Raw genomic sequence first — 25,568 nt, 5'->3', positions numbered from 1 at the left:
TTTATTTGAAATACTATTAACAGACCCCAACATCATCCCCTCTTTGGGCCTAACCAAACATTACTGGGAGCAAGTGGTTGCCACTGACCCACATTCCCATTACAAGATTATGATCTGACTTCATTATCTTCAGGGTTTCCCAATCCAAAGTCCAACTCACTGGACACCACTTTCATGGTGCAGGGAGATAGTGAAAATGTTTATGTCATATTACAAGTACCAGGAAGATGCGAGGAAGAGGGACACAGTGACATGTTCCCAAGCATCTAATAACGCCACTAGTGCACTTTGTTTACAATCAATACAAACACACTTGTCCCTCCACACTTAGGGGCCCAAACAGCTTGCACTACTTGTTTCCTGTTAACCTTTAAGGAGAATAAGGTTTCCATGAGACCCCAGGAGCATCAAAACATTGCAGAAACTTCTAATAGAACTACAGGATCATCATGTAGTAAAAATAATGATGTCCCATTCTAAAGTGAAAAAAGGGAATTCATGGCATTCACCAAAATTGAGCATGTGCAAGGCTCTGTCATATGTTACTCATGTGAAGGTAGACTCCATACATTGAAAGGGAGAAGGACAACACCACTGAACCGGCTCCCAATATTGTACGCACTTAGTAGCCCACTTCCGACGTCTACTAATTGAGCAAGGATGGGTAAGCCTACATGTGTATAGAGCTCAGTGCTTAATGTGTCCATTTTGGGGTGGTGACCCTATCAGGGATGGAGCCAGCTACATAGCCATGCCTGTTCAACACAGAGAGCTCACCTTCAGGTCAGTAACAAGTGAAAGGGGTTTTAGATTTGGCAAGATCTCAAAATGAATGTGCATCCCAGATTTTATTTATTTATTTATTTATTATACTTGTATACTGCCCCATAGCCGAAGCTCTCTGGACGGTTTACAGTAACTAAAAACAAATACACTTTAAGATACATCTTTTAAAAAACAATTTAAAACACAATTTAAAAATTTAAAACAATATAAAACACAGGCTAAAATGCCTGGGAGAAGAGGAAAGTCTTGACCTGGCACCGAAAAGATAACAGTGTTGGTGCCAGGGACACCTCGTCAAAAAAATCATTCCATAATTTGGGGGCCACCACTGAGAAGGCCCTTTCCCTTGTTGCTATTCTCCGAGCTTCCCTCGGAGTAGGCACCCGGAGGAGGGCCTTTGATCTTGAACGTAGTGTACGGGTGGGTTCGTATCGGGAGAGGCGTTCCATCAGGTATTGTGGTCCCAAGCCGTGTAAGGCTTTATAGGTCAAAACCAGCACCTTGAATCGAGCTCGGAAACATAAAGGCAGCCAGTGCAAGTGGGCCAGAATCGGTTTTATATGTTCGGACCGTCTGGTCCCTGTTACCAATCTGGCCCCTGCATTTTGCACAAGCTACAGTTTCCGAACCGTCTTCAAAGGCAGCCCCACGTAGAGTGCACTGCAGTAATCTAATTTAGAGGTTACCAGAGCATGGACAACTGAAGCCAGGTTATCCCTGTCCAGATAGGGACGTAGTTGGGCCACCAACTGAAGCTGGTAGAAGGCACTCCGTGCCACTTAGACTACCTGAGCCTCAAGAGACAGAGATGATTCTAGGAGAACCCCCAAGCTACGAACCTGCTCCTTCAGGGGGAATGCAACCCCATCCAGGACAGGTTGGACATCCACCATCTGGTCAGAAGAACCACCCACTAGCAGCATCTCAGTCTTGTCTGGATTGAGCCTCAGTTTATTAGCCCTCATCCAGTCCATTGTCGCAGCCAGGCACCGGTTCAGCACATTGACAGCCTCACCTGAAGATGATGAAAAGGAGAAATAGAGCTGCGTGTCATCAGCATACTGATGGCAACGCACTCCAAAGCTCTGGATGACCGCACCCAACGGTTTCATGTAGATGTTGAACAGCATGGGGGACAGAACTGACCCCTGCGGAACCCCATACTGGAGAGTCCAGGGTGCCGAGCAATGTTCTCCAAGCACCACCTTCTGGAGCCGACCTGCCAAGTAGGAGTGAAACCACTGCAATGCAGTACCTCCTACTCTCAACTCAGCCAGTCTCCCCAGAAGGATACCATGGTCGATGGTATCGAAAGCCGCTGAGAGATGAAGGAGAATCAACAGAGTCACACTCCCCCTGTCTCTCTCCTGACAAAGGTCATCATACAGGGCGACCAAGGCTGTTTCTGTGCCAAAACCAGGCCTGGAACCCGACTGAAATGAATCCAGATAATTGGTCTCATCCAAGAGTGTCTGGAGCTGGCCCGCAACCACTCGTTCAAGGACCTTGCCCAGGAATGAAATAATTATCCCACAATCACCTGAATTCATACACAAGATGCAGTGGAGACCCACTCTCACTTGTAACTGCTTATTAAGCCCTTTGAGAGTAACTGCTAGAAAATTACCCCCCAAATAATTCAATGCTACAATAGCTGGTATAGCACAGTGGGGAGGACAGCCTGGCTGGAAGTCCACAGTCTGTGAGTTCAAATCCCCACACGTGTCTCCTGGGTGTCAAGGGCCAGCTAAATATCACTCCCACAGTGAGTGGCTCAGGGGTCACGTGCCCTGCCACCTGTGCAGCCGTGGGCAAGCTGCATAGTTCCAAGGAGCCCAGTTGCCCGCCAGCTGGCAGTTGCGGACAAGGAAGGGGCTGGCTTGTGCAGCTGTGGCAAGCTGAGCAGGCCCTAGCCAGCTGGGGAGGACTAGCCTCAGAGGGAGGCAATGGTAAACCCCCTCTGAGTACCGCTTACCATGAAAACCCTATTCATAGGGGAGCCATAAGTCAGGATTGACTTGAAGGCAGTTCATTTCCATTTTTCACAATAGCTAAAACTGACATTTCACTCTCTCACCAGCAGGGGGAGCAAGCCCTTCAAACTAACTGAGAAATGGGAAAAATTATAATGGCCCATGTAACTCCCCTCGCTTTCATGTAGGATAGATATTTAATCCACTGTGAAATCCACAAATTATGAGCTCCCAATTTCAGTGACAGAGGGTTGTTATATCATAGCTCTAAACTATTTTAATTAACTTTCAGTGGGAAGTATAGTTCTACAAAGAAGCTATTGGAAAACAGATTATGGAGTGATTTAGCCCACAGGCTTTGCATTCATGGGATGATTCTCAGGATTATTCCATTGTCACAGGGTTGCATAAACTGCTGACGCTGGAACTGTTCCCAGATGGCTCTGTTAACAGTAACACACTGCTTTCCATAGAACTATCAAAATATCTGTTTTATATTGCCATGAATCTATGTATAATATAGGTTTTCACTGATTCATGGGCAACCACTATAGAAGCTATAATGCTATTTTTTTCCTTTGTTCCATGATTCTGTTTGGTCACTTTCAGAGCCATTTAAATATGTCAGGTATTAGTCAGATCCTCTGTATTAGGGGATAATTACTAATATCACCCAGAAACAGCAGTAGAAACGGGGCCTATCTTACATTTTATAATTAATATCTAATAAAGGATTTATTCTAATCAACCATACCCACTCAAATAAAATTCAGACCTCCTGTGGTCAACTGAGATAAGGGGAGACTACAAAGAAATTGAACAGAGTAAAAAAATCAGGAAAGCCTATTTCCACTTCAAGTGAAGAGATACATAGCAAGAGAGACACCTTATAATGTAAAAATAATTAAGGTGATTTCTCATATCTTGCATTATACAATGCTTTTTTCTAGATGGAAAGCTGACTGCTACAATTTTGTAGTCTGCATTCACTGGGGTTTTTTTTACTCTTTAGTACAAAACAAAAGTTTTGAAGCTTGTTTAGAAATCCCCAGTTAAAAGGAAACAATAGCTACCTCATCCATAGTTAAGATCACTGCCAATGTAACCTTTAATGATGATGTGTGGTGAATGAGTGAATCCATGCAAGAAAGGGGAAGTACCACATAGTCCTGCTCCTGATTCCTTCACTGTGATTCAAGTACTGAGAATGCTATATATCCACTGGCTCCCTGGTTCCTAGCTTCAAATACATCAGAAGATGTCTGAATCAAATCATCAGCTGCTTTGACAGAGGCAAATCAGTAAATTCCCCATTCAATTCCCAGCAGCATCCTAGTATCTCCTTACTTTCAATGTCAGATTTGCTATTTACCATTACACTAACTGTTCATCACCAAAACTATCAAAATTATTATTGTTTTCATTCTACTGACTTCTCCTGAATAACGAGGAAAGGTGCTGATGCTCACATGGCTGTAAACAAGGACCTGCTACTGCATAGCAGGAGATTATGTGCTTCTGCAGTGATGTATAACATTTGAGCATCTGAGATTAAACCTAGCTGAAAAGCAACAAAGATTGGTTTGCTGGATAAACACAACATGACATAGATTATAAAAAATTATACAATTATCTGAAATACTCCGAACTGATAGATCTTTAACTAATGTTAAAGATTGTGTGTATACACACACATACAACAGAACAGAAAGAATTAAATTCATGCAGGAACGTCCTTAGATGCTCCCATGAGTATTTGGAAAGTGACTTTGGTGGGTACCAGCAAGCACATAACAATGAGCTGTGACTAACATATACAATAACATATTTTGATGTCAATAGTATATGTGACAACAAATGTCAGAAAGCAGTCAGTCAGCTGGTTAACATCGCAAAATAAAACTTCAAACTGCCCTTGAGATACAAGACCAACAGTAGCTTTAAAAAATTGCAGCGGGAGAATTAAAAATGTACTTTAAAAAAGACAAAAGACAAAAAACAAAACCTAAACTGTCTGCCTCCCAGCCCCTGAAAAATTGCAATGTGTTAAATATTTTAATATAATGTTCCTATTTTCATGAGTCATTATTTGTTCATTTTTAAAAAGATAAAGGTGTCCCTGCACTTATAGTGCGAGTCGTTTCCGACTCTTAGGGTGACATCTTGCGACGTTTACTAGGCAGACCGTATATATGGGGTGGGATTGCCAGTTCCTTCCCCGGCCTTTCTTTACCCCCCAGTATAGGCCGGGTACTCATTTTACCGACCATGGATGGATGGAAGGCTGAGTGGACCTCGACCCCTTTTACCGGAGATTCGACTTCCTCCTTCCGTTGGAATTGAACTCCAGCCGTGAGCAGAGCTTCAGCTGCGTTACTGCCTCTTACCACTCTATGCCACGGAGGGTCTTGTTCATTTTTAACTTACTATAATATGGCCATGGGTTAGTAAATTGTATAATTCACTTTGTAATGCATTATGGGAATGTATTGTTCATCAAGACTCTCTATGCCTTTTAGTATTAGTGTTATTCAACTAGCTGTTTGCTATGTTGAATATTAATAGGGAAAAAACTTTGCTCCTTATGGCTTTTTAGAATCTATAACCCAAGTTTATGATACAGAAAGATACAGTTAAGGATTGATTGATTGAACTTATATACCACTTTATATTTCAAAAAATCTCAAATTGGTTTACATTTCAACAAAAATCAATATGAAGTCTACATTCAATACAGTTGCTAATAACAAGAACAATAATCCACATTTTAAGTAACATAATTAAGCAATAAATTTATAAACAATGTACATAAAATGAAAACAAAGTGAATCATATACAAAACAAAAAAGAATATAACAATTATAAAACATATCATTCTAACATCTAATAATGCAGATCAGGAATTAAAAAATACATATCCTGTTAGTTGTCTCACATTGTATTTTTAACATGGCTGTCAACCACTTGCAGGGAGGGGTCCGTTCTGGTGCGGGAGAGGGGTCCAGTGAAGACACAGAGACAGCAAGGAGGAGGAACAACATCAGGAGACATCAAGAGTTGGCAACGAGTCCTCAGCTGCGGTGTGGATCTTAGCATGTGCCCAACAATGCCAATATCTGATGCCAACCCTTAGGTCTTCCAGAACATGTCTTTAGAAACTTCAAGCTGACTAGAGTGGTTGGTTGCTTCATAAAAGGCATTTGCCTCATGGAACCTTGCAGGATAACCCCCATGGGGTTGAACAGAAGTCTCCAAAGCTGCTTCTTGGAACTTCCATGCCTACCACTGGGTGTCATTTTCTTATTTTATATTACATAACATGCCCTTTATTTTGGAGCATCATGGTAGACCATAATGGTGATGCCCTAAATCACTTCAGCATAACTCAGCTTCCCTAGGGAATTTCATTCTATACTTGTTTTGTAAAAATAGCACAAAAAAACTCCATCTGCAACTTGACGCAGGCAATATTATGTACTATTTCCTAAACTAATAAATTTCAAGTTATCTAAATAGTTATACAAAGTACACCCTCCTTGTAAAATCCTATATCAAGTTGTAAATTAACATGTTGTAGCAATCAGATTTGCACCATTGTTTTAAGAAATATGTGAAGAACTAAGTAACAAGCTTGATTTAAACGCGGCCAGATAGGCGGCCTAGAAATAAATTTTTATTATTATTATTATTCCATCTTCAACCACAAATCCACAGACATGCTATTGACCACTGGTAGCCCACCACAGATCACAATTTGGGAACCCCTGGACTAGATGATCTCTAAGGCACCTTCCAATACTTATGATTATTTTTATTTATTTATTTATTTTATTTTATTTATATACCGCCCTAAGCCCGAGGGCTCTCTGGGCGGTGTACATAACAATAAAACAATCAGAAAATATATAAATACAATAATACAATGGAATCAAATCAAACAGACATAAACAAAAATCAAAGCAGCAGCGAAATACATCAATAAATATTAATAGTACACATTAAAAGTACACATTAAAATGCCTGGGAATATAAAAAGGTTTTCACCTGGCGCCGAAAAGATAGCAGCGTCGGCGCCAGGCGCACCTCATCAGGGAGACCATTCCACAGTTCGGGGGCCACAACCGAAAAGGCCCTATTTCTAGTCACCACCCTCCGAGCTTCTCGATGGGATGGTACTCGGAGGAGGGCCTTAGATGTTGAGCGCAGTGTACGGGTAGTTTCATATTGGGAGAGGCGCTCCACCAGGTATTGTGGTCCCATGCCGTGTAAGGCTTTATAGGTCAAAACCAGCACTTTGAATTTAGCCCGGAAACAAATAGGAAGCCAGTGCAGACGGGCCAGAACAGGTGTTATATGAACACCTCTTTAATTAAATCTCTTTAATACTAGAACACAGGATTATCCAATAAAGCTGAATAGTGGGAGGTTCAGGACAAATAAAAGAAAATATTCTTCACTGTCACACACAGTAAACTAATTCACTATCAGACGATGTGGTGTTAGCCACAAACTTAGATAGCTTTAGAAAGGAATTAGAAAAATTCATGGAAAAATGAGTCTTATCAATAGCTACTAGTCATGATGGCTGTAATCTTCAGGATCAGAGGAAGCATGCCTCTGAATACCAGTGGGAGGTCCTACTGAGCTCATGCCCTGCTTGTGGACTGCCCTAGGTTTTTCTCAATATGAACAGAACACACATTGCCTATGGAGATAGCATAAACAGCATGAATAGGAGTTCATAGTACAATTCAAAACCAGTATCATCAATGGGAATTTTGAAAAGGGTTTGCATTGTGTTTTGCACTTTTTTTCCATTCCATGAACTCTCAGATCAGATCTTCAAAATATTGTACATTTTCAATTGACTAAAAAATTAAAAACATAATTCTTTTAACAACTTCAATTTGTGTTGTGAATGAAATCCTGAAAATATGTTCACTAAAAACAATAACCATATTTTCAACAACAAAACACAATGCATTAAAGTAATAAGCCATAATAAAAAGGGTATACAGTTACTCAAATGTATTGAAGAAGCGCTTATCCCTTTTGAGTAGAGTATGGTAATACTATAAAAACTGTAAGAGTCAGGATAATACATTTCACTGTAGTATCATAGCTACATTAAATTACACAGCTGCCCTTTCAATTCCCAATTTATTATTATTTTTTCTCTCTTTCAAGTGCTACAAATTTTTGTTAATCATATTTTTCTACACACAAGCAGTACAATCTATGGTAAATTACCTGAACAATTTGCTAGGTTCCAGGAGGTTCCTGAGCAAACCACAGAGTTGCAATTTGTTTGTGTATCTGTTTAGTCTATTGCAGGGGCATAACCAAAAACAAAGGTTGACTAGGCTAGGGCATATCCTATACTTCACAGTCAAGGTGGGTGGGACAGACCTTTCCCAAATGGACATCCTTCTTCCTCATAATTCCCTTGCTAACTCATCTAAAACCTAAGACTGTTTGGTATACACCCTTACCTGAGAACAAGTCCCACTGAATTCAATGGGACTTGCTTCTGAGTAGACATGCACAGAATTACACTACTAATCCCCAAACTCAAGATTCAGTGAAAATGTATGGGAGCATTATTTATATCTATTTTATTTTACTTGCTTCAGAAGTAGTTTAACTGTGTATTTTAGATGAGAAATATTTGCCATTTTCACTTGCGTCATTAGTATTGGATCATTTCTAATTAAGTTATTTCTTGTGTGTTTAACTTGTTATCTGTGCACCAAGGTTACTGAGAGCTTGAAACACAATCCTTGGAGCGACACTGTTGCTTCTCCGACTATTTCAACCAAGTACTTTTACAGCTTGTGGAAAGATTTCAACTCTCTCCTATTGTTGGTCTAGTTTTAAAAATTCCAAAAGTGACGAGCTTCTATATCAACCCTCCTCCACCACCCAAAGACATTACATTTCATTCTATCAATCCCATTCTACTCTCCTTTAAATTGGTATAAAAAATTCTTGGCCATCACTTCTATTTTTCAAATAATTTAGCTGATGCCTGCCCATTTCCCCTTGGCACATAGCCAAAGTGAAAAGCACTACGGCTTTGTCACTCTAGACTAAGGATTTGCCTTTCATATCTGCTTACCAGGGTGACTGTACCAATTCACACCTTTAGTAAGAAAACATTCCGGCATTGCTGGTATTGGTACCAAGTTAATCTAGGTTGCCCATGCAAATTTAAAACAAGACTGAGTTTTGAATGAGTGGAACTTTGCCAAATGTGTATGGGATCAGAATTTTAGCCTAAATAACTTGAAATTCAGTGCAAGGACCACTGCAATTGGTACACAGGCTTCAACCCTAGAATGAGAGCAGTAAGAATGAATAGTGCTTCAGAGTATTTACATAGTGAGTTTCTTTTACAACTTCCAGCACTTCCAGCCAAATGGGCAGTCATTCCTGCATCCAGCTGGGTGTACTTTTTATTCAAAGGGAGATTTCCGCAGGCTCTTGATCAGGATACAGCTTCAACAAGCTCCTACCAGGCAAATGTGGAAATGACTATGCATTTGACTTACATGGTACTTAAAAGCCACTCTGGGTAAGCATCAGCATCTGTGGTTGAAAGAGGAATTCTGCATCAGATAACATTGTGTCCCACAGGTCTGAGCCCCAAACAGCTTTTTATTTTAGAATGTGCGTTTCACATGAATTGCCTTGATTATTTTGTGAGGAGACTATTAGACAGAAGGTCTGCCTTTGGGAAGGGTGTAAGAGTAGGGTGGCCTTCCCAAACCTATGATCCTCTGAATAACTGAATGCATTTTCCCTATTTTATACATATCCAGTTGGATCACTGATCCACCTAGCTTAGGACGAGAAGCAGCTCTCAGGGCAGAGGCCACCTTTGATCCTTTAACTAGAGATTCCAGAAACTGAACCTGGGCACTTCTGCATGCAAAAACATGCTCTCTATCAATACATTATGCCCCTCTACAAACCAGCCTTTTTATCCAACTTAATGGGTACATCTGTTGCTTTTTCTACATAGATATGACACATTTGGGTTGCCTTTTTAAAAAAATACTTACTCCAGTTCCTAGAAAGACTCACGCTATATGCTAAAGCAACCAAATGCTGTATTTTAGCCTGCCCCTTGAAGGTAACCAATATGCAATTATAAATAAGCATTGTATGGCTTATAACATTTTAATTACAAACTGCCTTATAAGCACTTGACCTAAAAGAAGAGGTAAAACTAAAGAAATCAATGAAGCTGCAGCATGCACTCTAGTCTCATACATGTCATGCTCATACTTTTTAGTTTCTAGGCTTTCTCTCTCTCTTTAAAAATGAGACCATCATAAATGACTGCATCATTGCTTTATTATTAGCTTGTTTTAATATTTTTACATAATTCTGAATCTGTATTTTTAAAGTGTATGGATACTGAACTGAAATCGTAATTGCTTTTCATAAATAGAACCAAGTATACTTATTAAATCAGATGACTTTGTATTTAGTTCCTGGGCAATCTGGTATACTGTCCATCACGTCTTTTTAAGCAACTGACTTTTTTGCCAGCAGATAAGACTGAAAATTCCCTTGTGCACGTTGTATACAGTTCTGGTTCAATTCAAAAAGTAGTCTGGCAACATATTTTGCTTGTTCAGTGTTTTTTCCCCAGATTACTTTTTTTCCTCTGATTGGAGATGTCGGTTTCAATATTTTACAAACCATACCAGTTTCTGAATGACAGAATTGCCGAGTTTAGAATATTGTGCAGGAGGCATGCAGTTTGGTTTTTTAACAGGCAGAGAATTTAAGTGGATACTGAATGCTCAATAAGTGAATTGTTTAATATAGTAATTCTTTTAAGCTATATTAGCCAATACAGTTTACCAGATCATGTTGGTTCACCTTAGCCAAAGAACCAATTTTATTTTTACAGCATTAAAGCACTAAAGCAAATTAACTTTGTATTTTCCCAGAAATAATCCTCAGATAGTTACCTGATTCACTGCTCTCTTTTTACATAATAACTTAGAAATTATTAAAGAGTGGAAAAGAACACATTTGCTCATGTGGATTAATAACAATAATAATAATAATTTAATTTTTAGGCCGCCTATCTGGCCGAAGCCACTCAATAGGAGAACTTCTTGTTGAAATGCAGAGATGCCAAATGAGGAAGTCATCTTATAGCCAGGCCTCTTCTCCAGAGATTGGATCAGTTACATACAGCAATGGATGGAAGGGATCATAGTTTTCTAGCATTCTTTACCCTGTAACTGTTGTCAGTGGCTAACATTTTGCCATGAACAGTAAAGAAAAGGGCAACTATCCTTCTATAAGCTAGCGTCTCCATCATATCTAAAGTTTTCATTAATATTTCTCATTTCTTTTATAAATATGTTTTACAGTAGTTTCCGTAGCACAATTCCTTCCAGGTCACGAAATCATCATATTAGAACTCTGGAACAGTAATGAATCAGAGGGGAGAGAGTCAAGCATTGTTTTACATACAACAATCCAAGTCCATATTGGAAATCCAGCTGGAATAGATTAAATCCAATTATTTAAACAGCACAAAAGTCTGACTGTAAGCAACTTCTTTATGGAACATCATCGGGTCAACAACAAAAACGCACAATTAATGTTTTTTTTGCTGCCTTCACAACTGTAGCTTGTTTCAATCCGGATAAACTGTCCTGATCTTACATCATATAAACCAGTTATTTGGTTATCAGTGGACCAATGTAGTCCTTTCAGGCAGCCTGCAAGATCACAATTTTTCCCAGAGCCAAAGCAAAGTTAATTTGCTTTAGTGCTTTAATGCTGTAAAAATAAGATTGTTTCTTTGGCTAAGGTGAACCAACATGATCTGAGTACTGGTAAACTGTATTGATTAATATAGCTTAAAAGAATTAATGTATTAAATAATTCAATTATTGAGCATTCAGTATCCACTTAAATTCTTTGCAAAGTTAAAGTTCATTACCTTCTCCAGTTCAGTACTGGATATGGGGCTGAAAAGAAATAATGCTGTCTGGTTTGCACATGTTCCATGTCAGTCAAAAATTTCTATTTGAGTCAGTATAAATGCACCAGATTCTTGAAGGGACAGAGGATTCATCAGACTTCCACATGAAACCATAAAACAGCCTACAACTCCAATCAGACCCAGGCAGCATGGCCAATAGTTGGGGGTGATGGGAGTTTTAGTCCAAAATGTTGGGGAGGGGGTGATGGTTTTTTTTTTTTACAATAATTTTTATTCAAATTTTCATAAAACAAACAAAACAAAATCATAAAACATTCAAAGACAAAAAACAAAACAAAACAAAAATGATTAAACAAAAAAATAAAATGTTGACTTCCCATTTGTCGCAGATCAGTTATAGGTCTACAATATATAACAATCCTGTCTCTTAAATTATATTATAAAATCACTTTCCTCCAGTAGTTATCTTAATTAATCATCAAATCTCATAAACATTACTTTATTCTTTCCACAAAAAGTCAAAGAGAGGTTTCAATTCTTTAAGAAATATATCTATCAATTTTTCTCCTAATAAACATGTTGATTAATCCATCTCGTTAATAATAATAATAATCTTATTGTCATAACCATAGTCCAAATAAACATATTGATTAATCCATCTCATCAAAATCTGTTAGGTCCAATAATTTCAATAGCCATTATTCCATTATCCATATTAATTCCATCTTCCATCTTCAATAGTCCTGTTAAGTCCAGTAATTTCAGTGTCCAATCTTCCATTATCAGTATTCCATAATAATCTTGCTGTCATAGCCACAGTCATATAATAAGAGTCTGATGGGAATTTCCTCTATCCCAAATATTTTCTTGCCATCAATTCTGAATAAGTTGCTGAAATATTGTTGTAATGTCATATCTCTGTTCTTCTTTTTTACAAAATGCACTGGCTCATCTCTTGAGAGTTTTTCCATTGTCACATGGCTGCAGTTAATTCCATAGATTTTCTCTATATCAAGCTCCATCACATCATTCCAGTCCAGAAAATTATCCAAGCCATTGATAACTTTATCTCTAATATCTTCATTAATTTCTTCAGAGATAACGTTAAATTCCAAACAGTAGATTTTATTTCTAATATCCATAAACTCCAGATCTTTTTCCAATTCCACATTTGTTCCAATCTCCAGGGCTTGTATCTTCCCTTTATTTTTTCTTTTCTCATCTCTGATCTCATTCTCCTCTCTCACAGGATCCCCTATTTCTTTAAACTCCTGCGTCATTTTGCTCAGTTCAATTTTCAGCTCCTTACTACCCTGTCGCAGGGTTTGTTTCGTTATCTCAATCTCATCCATTATTTTCTGAAACATAGTTACTTCCAGATTCTCAGCCACTTTCTTAATTGCCATTTTTAAAACCACGAAAACAAAGCAAAACAAAAATAAAGAAGAACCACTTCTTATTTCAGCAACAATTGGGTTAATATTCCAGGCTTGATGACATCACAGTATAAACAGAGCAGCCTGCCTTATCTCTCTATGTTCAAGAATGCAAAACAAATTTAGTTCCCAGCATCAAAACAGTTAGTGGCGTCGTGAAGAAGCAGATTCGTCAAAATAAAATAGACCAAAAAGAGAATAGTCCCAGACAATATAATGTTCCTCGGAATAGAAATCCCTCTTCTGTTTATATCTTTAGAATGCACTTCCAGGACAGCTTTTTGCAATAGAAACAGAGATAAGCTGTTAATTTCGTGAATAACAGAGAAGAGTTATAGCTCACCCAGAAGTTCTTTAAAGCTGATTCATTTGACAAATCTCTTTTTGCTGCAACAATTTAAACCAAGTAAAAAAAAGAATAGAAAGAAGGGTGCTTGCCTGTTAGTCCGTTTTCTCTTTGAAGAAAAGATAAACGTGTCGCATTAATCAGATAGAGCTTGTTCGGAAGTCCGTCCGGCATTGCTGGCTGGACCTTTTCTCATAAATTAATGAAATCCAGTCCTCCCAACAAAAACAGGCTTTTGAGGTTGATCTCTACGTTTCTCCCTGCCCGGGAGAAATTTTCATCAGTCAAAAAAAAAAATGTTCTGACTGATTTATATCTGAATAAGCTTCTTCTGAGGCGGGAGCCCGTCTCAAAAGCAGGCACAAGCGAAGTCACCCTTCCCGGAAGACCGGAGAGGGGGTGATGTTGAGGAAGGCTGACATACGGTAAGAAAACAGGATGTTGTGGTTTGCTTGGTCTCTCTAGTTCCACAGTACAACAAAGCTGAAGAATTATTGGCTTAAGCTGATGACCAACTAATATTAAAGGCAAAAATCGAGTCTTCATTTTAAGAGCATTTTACATATATAAATCACTGAGGAAATAGATGCAATAGATCCCAGAGATCTTCAGAGGAGGCCTTGCCAATGGTGCCATGACCTGTGGAATGTGTTAACAGGAAAGCAGGCCTTTTCCATAGTGGTGCCTACCCTCTGGAATGCCCTATCTTCTGTGGTTTGGGAGGCAGTGACTGTTGGATGCTTTCCATATTTCCATAGTACGTTGAAATGTTTTTCCTTTTCCTTTTCTGTATATTGCCATTTCTAATGACAAGAGTTTTGCCCAGTTATTATTTTAATAAAGAGACTGACTGGATTGTCCTATACAGAATACAGAAGGACATTATTGACAAATGATAGCATAAATGATGATGGAAGATAACCAGATAAATGAACCCATGATGTTGTGGATGACACTATTAGGTCCTTCAAAGAGAGACTCCAGTGTGAAACCACAGTTGTATTTTATCAGAAAATTCAGTTCCATCATCTGTGACTTGAACCCAGATCATGGATTATCACACTATATGTATTAAATAACCAACAGGACTGTGTTATCACCAGCACAGCCATGTTAAATGTCACTTTAACCATTTTGCTTTTATATCATTATCACCATCCTTGATCATTTTGTTTCCCTCAGATCTTACTCCTCTCTGTCCCCCCACCCCCATCCCTGCCACATGTATCCATACACAAATTCAGAATTACACTTCACGTATTTGAAGAGTGAACTTTGGTTCACAAAATTTATGCCATAATTTAGTTAGTCTTTAAAGGTGCCACAAGACTATTGGTTGTTTTTGCTTCATCAACCAACACAGCTAAACTATCCCTCTGAAAACATGCACAGAAAAGTGTTCCTCTTATAAAAAATTGTTTATGGCTAACTTTAATAACTATGGAATTCTGGATATTTGTAAACAAACATTCTGAATAAAGGTATGTGTTTTTATATTGCTTCAGTTTCCCACAATGTAAAGAGGAGCCTATGGCTGGGATCAAAGCACTTCTTCGGTGCATGCAGCACTTACATGAGCATATCAGTGCTCCCCTGGATTATTTTCAGATCATAACTCTTTATACTGCATTGGAGGCCCGTTCTGAACTTCTCCCAAATGTTGAGAACAACTTGTTAAACAGTACAGAGAGTTGTATTGATAGTGGCCCTCAGCAGCCTTGTTGCATGACTCTTTGGAACCAGGCCACAAACAGTGTTGCTTTCCTAGGAACTAAAAAACCACTTTGAGGTCATAATTCACTTCAGTTAAATAAAATTAATACTACAAAGAAGCAATGAATGGCTACTCATCTGCCAGCTAGGAACAGAGTGACAAAACAGCAAGTACAATGGCTTGCTTGTACCTTTTGGCAGCACAACATACTGTACACTGCACACCATGCAGTGTTGTCACTGTGTTCCTAGCAAGGAGATGCGTGGCAAGGTAGACTTAAATCTGGCCCTCAATCTAATGCATCTGCAGATACTCACCTGCTCTCACCACCACAGCTTGCCAGGTGCCTCTCCTAGCCAGTTAAAGCTGGAACTAGTTATATAAAAGTTTCACATGCTTCTGTTGCAGAGCTAGGGTTGGCAACGTACTAGACTGTCTTCTTTTTGTTAAGGATGGGTTGTAGCCCTTTAATTAAAAAGAGAGACTGTATCCACAACATGCAGCCACTACAGCTATGAGTTTGGATTCCACTCATGGCCACAAGGAGGGAGGGGTTTTTGGGGGGGTCATTTATATTGGGCCCAAAGCCAGCACGCTGAGCTTTCTTTATTAAAAAAATAAAAAAGGTAAGTCACTAGCTTCTTTAGAATGAAAAATATGAAACAAAATGTGCAGGCGCTATTTGAAAAAATTGCTTTGTGGGATAATAGCCTGCTCCTGCTTTTCAGTGCTTTAAGCCAATGAGTGAAGCCAGACCTATGACTGATGAGTGCTAGAGAGTAATTTAGTCATACAAGCACAAGGCAAGACCCAAAGACGATATGAAAATGACTCAGAAATGAAGAAAAGACCTCCTCAGTCATTTGCAACCCATTTTTGTGTCTTTTTTGGTGCCTGTGTCGCTCTAAATTTTTCTGTAAATTTGGACAAAGGAGAAGGGCTGTCCCAGTTCATTTTGAATCTCCCCCCCCATCTTCTCTAGTAGAGAAGTGATTGTTGGTCAGAAAAAATAATTGAGAAATAAGGTGTTCTTTATTTTTTTGAGGGAATCAGTGCCAGCTAGACATTTTTTTCCTATGATCCAAGAACTTTGTTGTTTGGAAGCTTACAACCCATTCTAGTATGAAATCTTGAGTTGCACACAGCAGGTGGTATTCACAATGCAGCATTCATTCTACTAACTAGCTCTCTATACTTTATCAGGTAATTGTTCACATGACTCCTGTTTCTGAACTATGCACTGCATCTAAAGAGTGAACTCTGAGCTCACAATTTATTCATGCTTCATCATTCTAGATACTACAGCCTGAACAGACTTTTTAATAAAAGACAAATCACACATTCATCACACTTAAGGACATAACCCAAATTTAATCAAAGGGCTTAAAAGGTAATTGGAAGAACAGTAATATCACTTTCTGAAAATGTGCCAACTTCTGTTGGCATACACTGAAAACTAACCCAGATGAAGAATAAAAGAGCGAACTAACTTGCCCAGTATCAGGATTACTTCATTATTCAGAATCACTTTGTGAAGGAAAATCCATCTAATTATTGAAGTATCCAGTTTCTCTCTGGCTTCTAAATACAGAGTGAAGTTAGTCGTGCAACACACCTGATGACATTAATTTAGAGCAAGCTTCAATACAGTGCAAAAACAGTCATTTACCTGGCACGTGTTTATATCTTGGGGATGCTGCCCATATTACAATTTTCGTTACAAGATTGACTTGCTTTTTGCACAACAATTAATTAAATTTTAACTTGGAAGCAGATATGCCAATCATACAACTGAAAATTAGCACATCTATCAGAGACTATAGGACAGCTAACACACATGTATTAATTATGACAATGGTAACTGTATTAGTCTGTTGCAGTAAAAACACTTTGAAGGCTAATAAATGTATGATGACATAAGCTTTTCTGGACTAGAGCTCGCAAAATGCATGACATACATAAATATGGGTCTTCAAACTGAGCTACAAAGAACCATGAAGCAAAAATAAGTTCCCAATAAATTTGTTGGCTTCTTTAACATGTACAGTGGGCTGTTGGTGTCTGTTTTTCCTTTTATTATTATTTTTTGAACGTGCCTAACTGAAATAAAAGCAAAGCTCCAAAATAACAACCTAACACCCTCATCCCAACAACTGTCTCTGTTTTGTTCCAAGATCCAATGCATCTTCTTAGCTTAGGAAAGTTGCCTGGGCCAGAGCATCAAATACAAATCCTTGCTAAAAATGTGTCAGTCTAATTGTGTGTGTGTGTGTGTGTGTGTGTGTGTGTGTGTGTGTGTGTGAGTGAGTGAGAGAGAGAGAGAGAGAGAGAGAGAGAGAGAGAGAGAGAGAGAGAGAGAGAGAGAGAGAGATGTTTCCTTTCAAGACTTTCATACCAAAGATTCTCTGTGGGAGTTGAAAGTTTATTAGGACAGCTCTTCAAAACAAAAACTATCAACAGACTACCTCATTAACAGTGGGGAATACAAACTAATGGCTCTGTCAGCAGAGATCGTGCTGATTGCAAGCTGGGTACAAAAGAGAGGAGATTATGGAATCTCCATCCCCAACACCAAAAAGAAAAATGAGATATAACAGAGTTCACAGAACCAGCCATCTGTTCAACTGAATTTAAGTTAAGTCATGACTAACATGTCCCACTGATTTCAATGGGGCACAAGTTCAACTTAATCTGGATCCAAACCAAATATCATTAACTGAGCTCAACAAAAGTTCTTAGTGTGGCTGAGGGCTAAAATTAGCATTCCAGTTAAAAGACCTTTTAAAACTGTCAGAAAGTGTTTTAATAGGTATGCATAAAAGCAACCAGTCTGAACCTCTGAACTTCAATCACATTTAGAAAGCAAAAAACAGGGAAAGCTTTCATCTTTTCCTATAAGACACTCTTCTGTAGTGCTACAGCTTGAGGCAACTACAGGTTTCAAATACTTTTGCCAAAAGCAGAATGACACTTTCTTTTCCTGCTTTTTTAAAAAATGGTTTTTATTTATCTTTGCTTATATAGTAGTACATTTGTAATAAGAATATTTTTTCACTAGCACTAAACAATGCTAACCGAAAGGAAGCAGAACAAACAACTTCAATAACTGTATCTTGCTTGTAAGATATATAAATAAAATTAGCCATTTCTGCCCATAAAACCCAAGTTGCTGGAGAAAGATCAATCTCTTTAAGATAACTGCAAAAGCATAGCTTCCATTCATAGGTACAGGACAGAGGAGATGGCTAGATTTAGAACAAAGCAAAAGCAGCACAACAGCCAAATTAGTTAACATATATCTGAGTGAGGGGGAAGAAGGACGGCATTAGCCACAAGAGAAAGAGCCTCACTGAGGGTTCTTTCTCACTTTGCAATGTGTGCAGAAGTCACACAGGAAATAGTAATACATATTACATTGCTAACTGTATTGATTCATATATACTACATTACTAACTATCAAGATTAGATATTATATAGATATCCTTCTCATGGTTGAGAGCCAGTGTGGTGTAGTGGTTAAGGCAGCCTTTCCCAATAAGTGTGCCTCCAGATGTTGTTGGACTACAACTCCCATCAGCCTCAGCCAGCATTGCCAATGGTCAGGAAAGACGGGAATTGTGGTCCAACAACATCTGGAGGCACACTGGTTGGGAAAGGCTGGGTTAAGGTGTTGGACTACAACCTGGGAGAACAGGGTTCGAATCGCCACATAGCCATGAAGCTCACTGGGTGACCTTGGACCAGTCACTGCCTCTCAGTCTCATAAAAACCCTATTCATAGGGTCGCCATAAGTCAGAATCAACTTGAAGGCAGTACATTTACATTTTTTCTCATGGTTACCAGTACATCTCCACACTTAAGAGTTGGCTTCTAGACTGTAAAACAAAATAGACTGAAAACTGCCCAGAATTTGAAATGCTGACTAGTTTTACCTTCGATTTACCCACTTCTGCCATCCCCACAACTGTACAATCTAGGGGAAAATGTTTTGTGCCCTTAGAGAGAGGTCACAATAACTACAGGATAATTTTTAAAAGTGGGTCAGCAATCATGCAGATGTTTAAGTGAGGAAAAATACCATTTTTTCCAGTTGACATCCATTCATTCTTACCAATGAATTTATAAAACAGAAAATTTTCCATGGAAAAATAAAGCACTGGAAAATTTTCTGCCGCACATCACTGATTGTATGTGACTTTGCCTTGCCCCTTGATTGTTTGCAAGGGGATTCCTGCACACACAAACCCAGTTGTTGGATTCCAAGGAGCTTCTTTCACAACCCTCCAACCCCCAAGATATGCTGCTTTAAAATAAATTTTTAAAAAAGCAAATTTATGTCTCGCATGCCCACTCTTGGGAGATACCAGAGTTTTTCTATCTTGGAAGTTTCCAGCCAAATTGATTGCTCAAATCAGAATTCAAAGAGTAAAGGTATTGGATGGGGAACCTCCAGGCCGCATGCCAAACTTGGCCCATGCCAGAGGCCCTAATTTGACCTGCAAGGCCGCTTTTCCCAGCCTATACTACCCCACCTCTGATGTCACGTGACATCAAGTGTAGGATGGGTATTGACATGGTTTCAAAGAAACAATCAGGGCTTAATGTGAGCTCCCATTTATGCCTTTCTTGGAGAAAGGTGTGCTCCTATCATCCATCAGCTCAGAGGAAGTAAGGGCATGCCTTATTCCAGGTGGCAGAAGCAGTTTCCCTTTTGCAGACAGTACTGCACTGCTCTTTAAATCTCTAGGTTTTGGAGGATCAAAGAGCAGCATGGGGCTGGTTGAAAGCCCTTTTGCAAATAGCCTTCTGCTGCTCTTTAAACCTCTGAAAGCCAGGCTTAACAGAGCTCATCTTTTAAATATATTTGCATATTGAGAACAATGTAAATCATATCTTGTGCCCAACACTTCTCAAACTTTGGCAGCATCAGTACTTTAAACAATCAGTACTTTAGCACAAATTCAGCAGTTGCTAGAGAACACCTATTCTAACCCATTAAATTCCTTTTAGATATTCTGATTGGACAGAGAGGAGAATTATACCTTTGTACTGCCAGCTAATGCAGTTTGGTGGCTCTGTGGTACCCAGCTCCATGACAGTGCTGCGGTTTCTTATTACTTCAGTTTTTATTTCTTGTATTAAACATCGTGCCCAATCTTTCCATCCATACAGGCCTTCAAGGCAGCTAACATACACAAAATAAAACATCAAATACAAAACAACAATCAGTAAAATTCAAAAAACTGCAAAACTAGAAACATTCAGGAAGAGGACCAAGATGGCCAATTGCTACCCAGGCCAAACGCATTCCAAAATACTACCTTGACCTGGTTATTTGAATGCAGGGTGGGTCAAAATGGACTAAACTAATTCCACAAGTATACCAAATTCCTTCCATGTACATCTTCAAACATGTCATAGAAACCATTCTAGCACTTTCAGATTTCTGCCTTTAGATCTAAACACTGAATAAAAGTTCCATTGGTCCTCATGCACCCATTTGTCTGTCCAGCTCCATGCAGGATGATGAGATAAAAATATTTGGGCTATGTTTAAACTAGGTATGGAGAACCTGGGGCCCTCCAGTTATTGCTGGACTCCAATTCCCATCAGCCCCAGCCAGCTTGGCCAATGGTCAGGGATGATAGGAGCTGTAGTCCAAAAAAATCTGGAATCTCTTCCATCCTCCTCCCCAAATTCACTATTCCAGCAAAAAATGGTTAGGATAGAAACCAAAAAGTAGACATCTGACATACATTTACTACCTATGGCATTTTGCAAGTTCTAAGAGCAGACCCCAGAAAAGCACTGCCAGTGATGGGCTGGGTGTGGGACAACAAATTAAAATGCAACCTGATAAGACAGGTGTTATGTGTTCCAAGTTCTCCAGTAGATGGGAAGACAGCCTGTTCTGGATGGGATTGCACTCTCCTGGAAGGAGCAAGTTCGAAGCCTGCAGTAACTTCTGGATCCAAGGTTGTCACTTGAGGCCCAAGTGGCCTATATGGCTAGGACTGCCTATTTCCAGTTCTGGCTGATTTACCAGCTACAATCCCTGTTGGACAGAGATGACTTGGCCACAGTACTCCATGCTCTGGTAACTTCCAGACTGGATTATTGCAATGGTGATGCCCTTGAAAATAACTTGAAAACATCAACTGGTCCAAAATGCAGCAGCCAGATTTTTAGAACTCATATAACCCTGTTCTAAAATAGTTGCATTGGTTGCCAGTTCGTTTACAGGCCCAATCTCAGGTGCTCATGCTAGTGTTTAAAGCCCTAAATGACTTAGGTCCCAAATATCTCAGAGATTGCCTTCATCCCTACAAACCGTCTTGGGTGTTAAGATCAGCAGAGGGAGCCTTCTTGGTAGTTCCACTGTCCTCAGAAGTTCAGGGGATGGTGGCCCAGGAGACGGCATTCTCTGTGGCAGTCCCTAAGTTATGGAATTCCCTCCCCATTGTTGCTGCACAGTGTTTGCAGAATGCTGATGACACACCTCTTTACCCTAGCCTTTGACACTTGATGTGTATGTTTTCAGGACCTACTGATTGCAATCTCTTTTAATTCTTTTTAACATTGAATTTTAAACCATTGTAACCTGCTCTGGGACCTGCAGGTAAAGGGTGGTGGTAACACTAATACTTTTAGATGATGATGATGATGACGATGATGATTCCTCTGTATTCCAAAATAAGGTATAAATTGGTGCAAAAACATACAAGATCAATCAATTAAACTTCTTCACAATGAAACACTATGAATAAAGCCACTCAGGCTTTCTATGAACAACCAAGAATCTGTCAGTATGCTTGCCTATTAGTGTGCCAAGAAGAGAATGATTCCAGAGAGCTATCAATTGAGCAGCCTGAAGAACCAAGACAATAAGAATGTGCCAGCCTTTCTGACAGGCACGGCAATACTTCAACCATTCACTATCTTCAGATGTATCATTAAGAGTTCATGTAAAGTAAAGTGGGGCCTCGCTTTATGGCGTTTCACTTTACAGCAATTTGCTAATACAGCTGTCGCAATTAGACTAAAGCCCCACTCATATGGCGCTTGTCCCGCTTTTATGGCGGCTTTCGGGCATCGCACGCCATTCTATTCAATGAGTTCCACTTTACAGCAGGGGTCCGGAACATAACCCACCGTATGAGTGGGGCCCTACTGTAGTTACACTTGCACTGTTTTTTTTCATACTGCATACAGACTGTATAGAACTGACAACCCCCCTCCTCATGAGACTGCCTAACTGTTTACATATTTATTTTATTTATTTAGTTATTTAAAATATTTCTATCCCGCCCTTCTACCCTATAATAGGGCACTCAGGGCGGCTTACAATAAAATCGAGCCCACACATAATAAAATTGTACACAATAAAAATCACAAAAACATTAAAATAAATTAAAATACATAAAATGCAATTAAAATACATAAAATTATATGCACACACACACACATATAACCAAAGTGAACTGTGCTACAAAACCATTACTGTACAGGACCAATGCAAACCATTTGCCCCACAGAAGATTTCATGCCTATTAAAGTCAGTTTGCAAGCATCACTACTACAGCTACACTTAATCAGAATACAACAATAATTTTACAGAGCAGCTGACTGCTACTGGTGATTGCATAGCTGTTTCATCTGTCTTGAGTAGTTAGTTTTCCTACATAAACTTACCTATGCTGCCCTCAAATATACATAGTGTATGTAAGCTTAGGCTATAAAACAGTAAGCAACTTAATAACTGTCTTCATTTCTTTTCGTTAAGGGCCAACTAAATTATGCAGGTAAGAAGCCAGCAGGAATATGGGGGCTTTCTAGCGTTTTGCACTGTCTGTAACATGTACGATTATATGCCTGTTAGGCAGGAGTCGTGGGTCTGCCCTTGGTGCAATGAGCTCCTGGCTCTCCAGGAACAAGTTTATTTCTTGAGGCCAAGATGGCTGACCTGGAGACGCTGAAAGGGGCATAGAGGATTGTGGATGAGGCCTTTGGGGACATTAGAGCTGTGTCCTACTCCCAGGATAGCTTTCTTGCTATCATGGAGGATGAGAGCCGGGGGGGGGGGGAAGCATCACTTTGAGGAAGAGGAAAACTATCCCTTAGAAGGGACCCATTCCTTGGGGGACAAGCAGATATCCTCTTGTGCCAAAGATACTTTAACAGGGGTTGGAGAGATCTTGGCAGTGGGCGATTTGATAATTAGGAACATAGATAGTGGAGTGTGTGATAGGCCTGCAGACCACAGGGTGATCTGCCTGCCTGGTGCAAAGGCTGACGATGTCGCCAGTCATCTAGATAGTTAAGGTTGTAGTGGGGAAGAAGTCAGTGGTCGTGGTGCACATTGGCACCAGTGACATGGGGAAATGCAGTGCTGAAGTCCTGGAAACAAAACTGAAGTTGCTAGGTAGGATGTTGAAAGCCAGGAACTCTAAGGTAGCTTTCTCTGAAATACTATCAGTTCCATGCGCAGGACCAGCTCAGTAGACACAGCTTTGTAGTTTCAATATGTGAATGAGACAATGGTATCAGGAAGAAAGGTTTGGATTTTTTAGGCACTGGGGAACATTTTGGGACAAGCTGTGCCTGTAAAAAAAAAGGGACGGGTTCCACTTTAAACAGGATGAAACCAGTGTGCTGGCATTTAAAATCAAAAAGATGGCAGAGCAGCTTTTAAACTGTTAGAGGAGGGACAGCTGACAGGAGCTGAGAAAGGTGGTAGGCCTACAATAAGGCATTGTGAGTGCAGAGACACAGGACAGCAGTCCAGAGAGGCAAAAGCATCACAGCCCAAATGTGTGTGTGTGTGGTGTGTGTGTGTGTGTGTGAGGGGGGGGAGAGAGGGGGGGGAGAGAGGGGGGGAAGAGAGAGGGGGGAGAGAGAGGGGGGAGAGAGAGGGGGGAGAGAGAGGGGGAAGAGAGAATGGAGAAAACCAGTGAGATATGGTTACCCTGGATATAAACTATATCAGAAGGGCAAGAAAGGACATAAGAGATGGTATCGCTCTATATGTGAGTGAGGGCACTGAATCCAGCAGGCTAGAAACCACAGAAGAAGCAGAATCATTGTGGATGGTGATACCAGGCCCAAGAGTAATTTAATGCTGGGGATATTCTATCGCCCCCTGATCAAAATACTCAGGGAGATCTTGAGATGAAAAATGAAATCAAGGAATCATTCAAATTAGGAAATGCTGTAGTAATTTGTCTACCCTGACATAAGCTAGCTACATATGTGCTCCATTCACAACAAAGATGTAAAATTTCTAGATGCCCTAAATGACTGTGACCCAGATCAGTTGGTCACAGAACCGATCAGAGGGGCAGCAACCATGAACTTTATTTTAAGTGGCACCCAGGACCTGTTGCAAGTTGTAAGTGTTCAACCAATTGGCAACAGTGATCATAGTGCTATAAGATTAAACATACATGTAAATGACTAATTGCCAAGAAAATCCAACAAAGTCACATTTAACTTCAAAAGAAGAAACTTCCCAAAAATGAGGTGACTAGTAAAAAGAAAGTTGAAGGGCAAACTCCAGAGAGTCACATCATTCCAAAATGCTTGGGAATTGTTTAAAAATGCAATAACAGAAGCTCAACTGGAGAGTATACCACTGATTAGGAAAGATACCATCAGGGCAAAGAGGAGGCCAGCATGGTTGAGGAGGAGAGTCAAAGAACCTATACAGGCAAGAAATCTTCTTTCTAAAAATGGAAGCCTTGTCTGAATGAGAAAATAAAAAGGCCCACAAACACTGGCAAAAGAAATGCAAGAAGACAATAAGGGGTGCTAAAAAAGAATTTGAGAAGCGCACTGCAAACCAACAACAACAAATTCTTTAAATACATTCAAAGCAGAACATCTAGGAAAGTGGTTTTACTGTTGGACAACAAGGAAGCCAAAGGTGTGAGAGCAGGATAGTGAGTTTGCCGAGAAGCTAAATGAATTCTCTTCACCTGTTTTCACAGTGGAGGACATAGGGCAGATCCCTGTATCTGAACTAACTTTTGCAGGAAGGGAATCTGAGGAACTGAGGCAGATAGTGGTGATGAGAGATGAAGTTCTAGGCTTAACAGACAAAATAAAAACTGACAAATTGCTGGGTCTGGATGGCATACACTCAAGAGTTCTTAAAGAACACAAATGTGAAATTGCTGATCTTGTGACAAAAATGTGTAACTTGTCCCTCAGATTTGACTCCATACCTGAAGACTGGCAAGTGGCCAAAGTAACACCAATCTTTTAAAAAAGGGATCCAGAGGAAATCCCAGAAATTACAGACTAGTTAGCTTAATGTCTGTCCTGGGGAAACTGGTA

At 39.7% G+C, this 25,568-nt stretch overlaps 1 protein-coding gene across 1 annotated transcript in view; it reads right to left on the bottom strand.

The window, feature by feature from the left end:
* Positions 1-25,568, bottom strand: part of CARMIL1 (capping protein regulator and myosin 1 linker 1) — a 221,984-nt gene that overhangs the window by 124,920 nt on the left and 71,496 nt on the right. The window lies entirely within an intron of this gene.

The sequence above is a fragment of the Rhineura floridana genome, chromosome 1 (assembly GCF_030035675.1).
Source record: "Rhineura floridana isolate rRhiFlo1 chromosome 1, rRhiFlo1.hap2, whole genome shotgun sequence".
In the NCBI taxonomy this organism is placed as follows: Eukaryota; Metazoa; Chordata; class Lepidosauria; order Squamata; family Rhineuridae; genus Rhineura; species Rhineura floridana.
Note: the sequence above shows the minus strand (reverse complement) of the source record. Positions and strands in the feature narration are given on the sequence as shown.